The sequence below is a fragment of the Lissotriton helveticus genome, chromosome 1_1 (assembly GCF_964261635.1).
Source record: "Lissotriton helveticus chromosome 1_1, aLisHel1.1, whole genome shotgun sequence".
Classification (NCBI taxonomy): domain Eukaryota; kingdom Metazoa; phylum Chordata; class Amphibia; order Caudata; family Salamandridae; genus Lissotriton; species Lissotriton helveticus.
The window spans coordinates 1,075,105,319-1,075,114,730 of NC_136057.1; positions in this window are offsets into that span (position 1 = coordinate 1,075,105,319).

Sequence of the window (9,412 nt, forward strand, 5' to 3'; positions counted from 1 at the left end):
AACTATATTCTTCTATTCTGGCTAAGAGACTGAATGACCTCATGCCGCTCCTTATTCACCCAGAGCAGTCTGGATTTATTGCGGGACGTCAAACTCATGACAACACCCGCCGCATCGTCCATTTAATAGAAAAGGCTAACAAATTTAAGATCTCAGCGGTTCTGATTGGTTTGGATGCCGAAAAGGCGTTTGATTGCGTCGACTGGGGGTTCCTATTCTCCACGCTTACGGCGTTTGGCTTCTCTCCACGATTTATAAACATGATCCGGGCTAACTACCGAAACCCCCGGTCTAAAGTCTCGCTAAATGGCGTGCAGTCTTCCCCCTTTACACATTCCAGAGGGACTAGGCAGGTATGCCCCGTATCCCCCCTGCTGTTCGCTCTTAGTATTGAACCACTAGCGATCGCTGTCAGAGAAAACCCTGGGATTAAAGGCCTCCCCTTCACCGGGGAATCCCATAAGATCTCTCTTTTGCTGACGATGTCCTCTTGTCCCTTTCAGACCCGACGGTGTCTATCCCGCACCTAGAAAAGGAGCTCAAACGATTTGAGAAGGCTGCCGGCTTCAAAATCAATTTGTATAAATCTTATATACTTAATCTCACCCTCTCACAGAAGGAAGTCCATCACCTTCAATCCCTTACACCCGTGTCATGGGCTGTCTCCTCTATCCAATATCTGGGTGTCACCTGACGCCGACAGCAGAGAAATTATACCCAGCCAACTTTCCGCCCACTCTTACTCGCATTCAGGCTGAGCTGACGAGATGGAAACCTCTCTTCCTAACCTGGCTGGGTCGCGTCCACGCGATCAAGATGACCCTTCTCTCTAAATTACTGTATTTATTTCAGGCGCTTCAAATAGACTAGAAGGGAAATTCTTTAGACGTGTAAAAGGAATGATCCTACGCTTTATCTGGCAAGGAGGACGTGCCCGCTACTCATTTTTTCTGCTGCGCCGCACCCAACGGGAGGGGGGGTAGGCCTACCTGATATTCATCTCTACTATAAAGCCGCACAACTCAGGATATTGGTCGAATGGTCGCAGAAAGAGTCCGAGAAGCACTGGCTCCATATGTACCGTAGTGTGGCTGGCAGGACGATATGGGACCTAATCTGGCGTGCGAAACAAGACAGACCCAAAAACACCTACCTTAGCAGCCCTACATGTACCACCTTATGAGTCTGGGACTCTGTGACGAAGGATGACAGCTGGACTACATTCCCTTCACCCTTTACACCACTACACTTCAATGCAGCGTTCCCTCCGGCTCTTCAGGAGGGACCCTTTGACGTCTGGTGGGAGGGGGGGGGGATGCCTAGCCCTGACCCACCTGTTCCACAACTGTGATCCCCTTGCATTTGATAACTGCAAGAGAGACTATGGGATAGGAGACTATGAGCGTTATCACTATACTTAGTTAATGCATTGGGCATTAGGCCCCCAGATCCGAGAAGGGGCTACAGGTTCCCTTACTAAATTTGAAGCCTTCCTTCTCAAATATTCATCCATGAAGGGGGTAATATCGTTTCTGTACAAACTTCTGCTGTCCACTACACTCTCCCCCCGGCCGAGGTACATGTCCATGTGGGAGAGGCTGGCCCAACAGGACATAACTGACGAAGAGTGGGCTCACTTGTGGTCTGACATTTTTAAATTTAACCAATCCACAGACTTGCGAGAAGCTCATTTAAAAACAATGATGGACTGGTACCTATATCCCTCCAAGTTATCTTGAATTTTCCCGGGCTCGTCAGATAGATGTTGGCAAAGGTTTGGATTACTGGTATGGTATGGTATGGTAAAAATTCTTGTACCGCGCACGTTCACCGAAACGGTTTCTTGGAGCTCATAACAGATACGGCGGTCACGGGCAGGAGTATCACTCATATGCTGCTGTAAAAAGGAACGTCTTCAGTGTCCTACGAAAGCATTCATAGGGAAGACAGTGCCGAAAGGAGGAAGGGAGGGAATTCCAAAAGGTGGGGGCTAAAAAGGAAAAACGGAGACCACCGTGTTTCTTATGTTGAATTTGGGGATACACAAGAGATTATCAGCAGAAGAGCGTAGGTTGCAAGTTGGTATATACCGCTTCAGGTTGGATGAAATGAAGGCAGGAGCAAGATTGTGAAGGGCTTTGAGGATAGTGCATCCAAGTTTGAAGGTACAACGTTTGGCCACCGGAAGCCAGTGAAGACTCCGAAGTAGTGGTGAAACGTGCTGGTGCTTTGGCTGATGGAATACTAGGCGGGCGGCCTGATTTTGTATCAATTGTAACCTCTGGAGTTGATAAGAGGGAATCCCTACGTATAGGATGTTAGCGAAGTCAATCCTGGAGATGACAAGAGCCAGGATGACTAAGATGAGGGCATCTCTGGTGAGGAATCTACAGATCTTACGAATCCTGCGCAGGTGGAAAAAGCAGGACGATGTTACCGCCGAGATCTGAGCCTTCATAGATAGATCTCCAGAGATGACGACACCGAGGCTTTTCACAGTATTGACAGGTCGAGGGGGGATCCCAAGTGAGAGGGGCCAGAAACTGTCGTTCCAAGGATTGGCCAGCCCGCCCACCAGCACAAGTTCGGTCTTTGTGGGATTTAGCTTGAGCTGGCTGTGAGCCATCCAGTCAGATATGACTAGCATGGTAGTTTGGAAGTCTGTGAGGGAGGAGGGGGAGGTGTCAATAGGGAAAATCAACTGCAGATCGTCTGCATAATTAAAAATTGTTGCAGGGGACTTGCGGAGGGAAGCCATGAGGGGTTGCATATATAAATTAAACAGGAGGGGGGATAATGCTGAGCCCTGGGGGACACCACAGGAAAGAGAAGAGGAAGAAGCACAGAAAGTGGAAAGTTGAACAGCTTGAGAACGCTTGTCCAAAACAGAGCGGATCCAGTCCAGAGCCGTGCCCTGGATGCCGGCGTTTCCGACACGGTCGATCAGTATAGAGTGATCGACCGTGTCAAAAGCCGCCGACAGGTCCAGGAGGACGAGGGCTTGATGGATGTTATTGTCGGCACCAGTTCTTAAAGTGTCCATTACTCGGGGACTTCCAACACATTTGGTGGGATTGCCCAACCATCGGCCTTTTTGGGAGGAAATCTTAGCTCAGGTGAAAGACATGCTTGGGTACCCCATCCCGATATCCATGGCCGAAATACTTCTGGGCGTCCGCGACCCTATGTTAGAACACCAAACTAGGGCGGATAAAAGGATAATGTGTCTGAGTATTGGGGCGGCCAAGATTACTATTGCGGCAGCATGGAAAAGGAAGGAAGCACCAGCGATATCCCTGTGGCACTCCCGCCTCTGGAAACTGCTTAGCCTAGAGGGCATGTCTGACATCTTTAAGGATAACTTCAAGAACTTCGAGTTTAGGTTGGGCCCGCTGGTCTCCTTCCTTTCACGGGGTCTCCCATCAGCAGTCTGTCCTGCTACAGTTAGGGCTCTACATCTTTTCCAACTCTGAGTAGGCCCCACTAATATGGGCCCATTCTGGGATATTTGAGGCCACCACCAGGGTAGGGGGGTGGGGGGTCATGGGGAGGGGGGGTTTAATTATGTTGGTTGACTCTTTGTATGATTATTAGTTTCGATTTAACATCGAGCCCCTACGGGGAGAGTTCCACTACACCCACATCTACTGGGACTTTGTCCAGCGATGGAACTGTTAAGAACACTGAATCCTGTAGAGAAGAAGACAGAGCTGCCGCGAGCTCATGCTGACGTTCCTTCTCGAAATGTTTGCACTATGTACCCATATGCTTTAGAAACTGTATCCCTCAGTTGAGCTACGAGTTGTGATTGGGGTACGTCGACACGCATAACAGGGTTCTTCTTTTTATGTATCATCATTTTTACTAGTAGCCATCTCTCCCCTACGTGGGATAATGGGCGAATTGTGCCTTGAGTCTGTGTTGAAAACTTAATAAAAACTTCTTTGAAGAAAAGATCAACATCGCATCACAGAACACCACATCATCAGACCCACCACTGCGCAATGCATTCTCATCATTGGCCCTAGCATCCCTCATTGATGGCAACCTTGGCAATGATGCCATCCCAAACCCTCATCGATGTGATCCTCAACAATCAGGCAGGACCTCACTTTGCAGCCTTGCTTTAGCTTGGAACTAAAGCAACACTTAGGTTATGTTACGCATCTCCGTAACACTCCGCAAATTATGATTTGAGGTACGTTGTTCAACAGGGTCCATTGAGATTGACCTGGACTTGTGACTTTATCCCAGTATGGCATGACCAGATATCCACAGTTAGCGTGTTGTGCTTCTTGGTGCTAATTACACTGAAAGCTTTAAACTTGCATATCTCCGGTTCTACTAATTGGAATTTTGCAGTTTTAGTTGTTTTATTTATTAAAAATAACTATTTATCTAACTTGGTGTGGGATCCTTTTGTGTGGTGTTTTGCACTTTATTACTGTTTGATGTGCTGCCAAAATAATGTACACATTGCCTATATATTAAGCCTGACTGCTCTGTGCCAAGCAACTAGAGGGTTGAGCCGAGGTTAATTTAGGATTGGCTTTTGACTCACCCTGACAAGGACTGCGGTTGTTGCTTGACCAGGGCTCACACCCCAGTTAACCAGTAACCCAATTTCTTACAATGAGGATAATATACTTTTAAGTGGGAGTGCCCAACATAGGTCCAGGAAGGCCAGCTGAATTCTAGACTTTCAATATAACAAATAATTTGCTAAGTGGTTGAGATTTAGAATAATTGTATGTGGAAGAACTTCACATCAGCTCATTAAAAACTATGACAGGTTCTGCTTCCAACAGAACGGTTATGCTCTGTATTGCAGACCTTGTGCCAAATCATAGCTATGTGGATGAGTGCAACTACCCAAGGCATGGAAAGTAACTAGGATAGAATTCATCACAGGATATGATTACTTTCAGAAAACTTTTTCAATTCTGGGCTCCCTATACAGATATGTTTATGCATGTGTGTATGAATGTGTGGATATGTCATGCGTCTGCCCTAAATATAAAGCTGACCCTGATGTAATGGTGTTACTTCTGGAATGTACCAGCCTCTGCCACAATGCTGATGTTGTAGCCATCTTCGGAATGATGGTTTCCACACTTCTTGGAAGATTTCCCCTTTTGTAACATTGACAATGGTACCTTTTGTGTGCATGCATGGAATGTTCATGTCCTTCCTTGCTATAATGCTGGCAGTTCTTGCATACTATTGGTAAATCTTGGCATAATGAGGGCATCTATCCAATGACATGGTAAGGCATGGGTATCATATATACACACAATCCACATGTGGCTGTGATAGAAGTTACTACTTCATGAAACTTGTTTGGGTAGATAAGATTCTTAATAAAACTGCTGAAGGCTATTTTCAGGACACCACTGATGTTTTTATAAATGTTCTAAACTTTAGCTATGGGCAATTCAGTATTTTGTTTAAAAAGAAAAAGGTTGTATTCGCAATAGGATTCATTTTAAAATTATTATTATATTTACAAATATATGTGTGCATTTCAGGCTTGCGTGGTAAGCACTATAACTGAGATCATAGCTTAGTATGGTAAATAAATCACACAGACACAAGTGAGTTACTTCACTACCCCTTAGATAATGTTTCCTCTCTATTACTTTTTCCTCTGCTCCTAGGAGCATGTCTCCACCTACACTATCCCTGTTCTAGCCTAAATTGAATATCTCCCCCCCTATACATTCTTTCCAGTTCTAGGGACAGAAAGTGTTGCCCCAGTGCTTTACATTGTATGGTCCTCATGTTCAGACATCAAGAATACCCTTTCTGAGAAACAAATGACACATTTCTGATATATGTTCCTTTTATTAAATAAGGATTACACAGACATTTTCTCCCATCAGAGAAGAACACCCCCTGATGTCTTTACATGCCTCTGAACTTGCCAGCTCAGAGTTTGTTGAGTCAGCCAAGCTTCTTCTGTCACTGAGGATGGTATTATGTCATTTTTATTGTGGATTCAGCTGTAATGATGTATAGTGTTGAGCAGCTGCTGGTTAAGCTGTAACAAGGGAATATATTACGATGTTCTTAAAATGTGTACTTGGGGTGGTTGTCTTTAGGGAAATTTTCCTACACATATGTTGCAAAGTCATCCTGTGTACCCTGTGCAGCCCCATTTCTTGCTGCCCGGTGCTGATTGTAAATGACTCTTACTGACCCTGGGCTCTGTATAACCAAGCCCAGGGCCAGTGCTATGTTGAAAATACAGTGAAAACACAGACATTCATTAGGGTACATTATGTGTAGGGCACATCTATAATTGGCATGACCCACCCTATCAGTCCATAGTAGATAATAGGGCAGGGGAATACAACTACCTATAATCCCAAAGTATGTTATAGGACATGACAGTTTAGAGGCCAGCATCCCTGTCTGCACTTGCATGTGTGCACTGCTGAGAGCCTAGGGTCATTTTAAAAGCAGCCCTGTGTTGCAGCACTGCTTTTAAATATAAAATGTGACCAAACTCAAGGTTGGTGGTAGGGGCACTTAAAAAAGTTATAAACCACACTATTTTGGCATTCTCGGTACCCCAGGCTCTTCACTAGGTGTCCAAAGGGTCATGGTCATGTCATTATAAGGAGAGCCCTTATACAATAAAGTAGATGCCCTGGGGATAGAGAAATTGCACATTTTACTTTCCCTATTGTAGTAAAGTACCTACCAAAATTGACTTTGGTGCTAGCAGTACTCTGGAGTAAGCATCTACACTATTGTGCATCCAGGACCCCTAGAGTCTACCATAGGTGTCCCAGTGGTGGGTGGGGGGGCAGGGGGGGTGTCATGTAAATATAAGCAGTGCTTTTATCAAGATAATTTGTATGCCCTGATAATAGATAAATTGGGCATTTCATTTTCCCCATTGTAGATAGCTAGCTCAATAGAATAACAATAGTTTATTAATGCATAACTATCTCTAGCAATGAAATAAAATATCATTCAAGGACTTATGCAAATGGTATTGATAAATCCAACAATATGTCATTTCTGAATATATCCTAAAGTATACTGATAAAAGGTTATAAGACGTTTAAGCCAAGATTCAGCCTACTTGCCCTCATCCCTGAGTCATCAGAGTTAACAGGATAAGTCAGGCTGCTTTGATGAAGTGATAACTGGCTCACCCCGGATAAGCCTATCTGGTGAAGAGAGTTCTGCTATGCAGCAATGCCAGAGAAGAGGAGAGTGTCATAAAGCATGAAGCTTCAAAAGGGGAATAGAACAGGCAGACAATGCCAGGTCCATCTACCTACCCGCCCCTCCGACCTAGCCAGATGGCAGGGTTAAGGCACCAATATGCTGGTAGGGGAAGGAGAGCTATGGAAATGAGCCATACTGGAGGTTGGGTTAACTAGTTCTTGCTCCTCTGCTGATACTCAGTCATACATATTTTTGATAGAATGGTGCTTTCTGGGAGAATAATATACCACTGAATAAATATGTGAGAGGTGCAGATTTGCTTGAAACTAAGAGAAGAAGAACGCTTTCCAAGCTAGAAACTTGATTTGCACCATCCGGCCCTGAATTCTGACTGACTGCGCCTGCTGCATTATCTGGAACTATATCCCTTTGGAAATGCCTTGCTTCAAGAGGAATAAAGAGTAGACTTCCTGCAAGCTACAGGTTAACAGACCTCACCCGGAGCATCACCACCAAGAATACCCTGCCTGGGGTGTGTCCAGTGGCTTTGCAAGGGGGTTGTCCAGGTCCATTGTGGGAACTCTAGTCCCAAACCTTCAAGGACCATCGTGGAGATTCCAGACCCTTGAACTGTGTTTTTGACACTTTGGACCCTCAAAAAGAAGTTCCAGATGTTTGGAGAGAGGTTTGGAGCAACCTTGGAAAAAAGCTCTAAAAGGGGACTGACTGAACTGTGAGAGCTAAGCTAGCCAACTTCAACAACGAGCCAGCCTGACCTGCTGGTTTGTCCTACTGTAAAGCTCCAGAGGACCGACTTCCAGAGTTTGACTGGGAACTCCCTGAAAATCAAGCCGGCGAACCCTCACTGAATCCGGACTGGTGAAGAGCATCACGGAACCCCAGTAGGATAAGCTCTAGAAAGTTTCTAACTCGGAAGGTAACAATTTGACCGAGCCCTACTGCGAGGATCATCCGAGGAGGGCTCCATCGCGGTCGACCTGAAACTTTGACTTTGTCCCGGTCAAGCGCGACCAGATGTCCCAAAGTGGTGCTATAAGTTTCTAAGTGATATATAGTGCTAAATCTTAAAAATATATATATCTCTGGTTCCCTACATTGGATGTTTGTTGTTTTGATGTCATTTTTCCTATAAAAATATTTCCTATTTTTATTAATTGGTTAGGGAATTTTATTGTGTAGTGTGTCTTAATTATTTACTGAATAGTTGTTTTTAAATGCTTTACATACCTGTTTGCAGCCAAGCTACCCAGGGATGAGCATGGGAAAAATGTATCGAGACCTGTACTGAGTCCTAAACTATGTTAGTGGCCTTATTGCCAGTGGTAGATCCACATTTACCACTACTAATAACTGACTTTCCAACAACATAGTATGGCTATTTATCTCTGCAACCATTCCCTTTTCACAAGTCTTCACATTTGTGGAATGTTTTGTTCTGACATCAATGTGGGGTGACAGTGATCATCTGTAACTTAATCATAAGACTGTAATTTGATGTGTTTATTTAACACTTACAGCACAGAAGAAGTTGAGGCATAATTTGCTATTCAACTAAACATGTGTTGGCCAAAAGTCCTATTTTTATCACTGTTGTTCCAATTGGATGTACATGGAAATTTCCCTTTGGCTTGAATTGGTTAATTGGATTAAAGTGGACTAAAAGTTTACAACCCCTTGTTTGAACTTTGAGTGCTCCGAATTTTTGTTTACAGTTAATGACCCCCCAGTTTGGAGGGTTACATATGGGGTTGCTTTGGTGGCCGACCTTACTTCTAGAGCACCAGCAAAATATGATACAACTTGTTACTTTCTCCTTTATAATTTGTAGAGCACCTATTTCTTTGGCCTGGCTACCAATTTTGTGTTCTTTTTCAGTAATTTCGGGGTCCGGATGCCACAAGGGCGTTTTTCTACTTTAAGATTTAATGAGTATTAGAATGGATCGCGACAAGGTAGCTGAGGACCTATTCAGGAACTTGAGTTCAGGTATACCTGTAGGTAAAGCCATGGGGAATACTAACATAAAGACAAAAGAACATCTCAGCGATACATTGTTCTGTTTAGATTAACTCAAGAGGGCAGAGATGTCCAATTGGTGGGACGCTGCAACATTGAAGCAATATCTTTGTCTTAACAGAATACCATGTGGCCTGAGGTCACCAAAAACACCAACTTATGATGACCTAGAGGAAGATTTGTTGTTAAGATG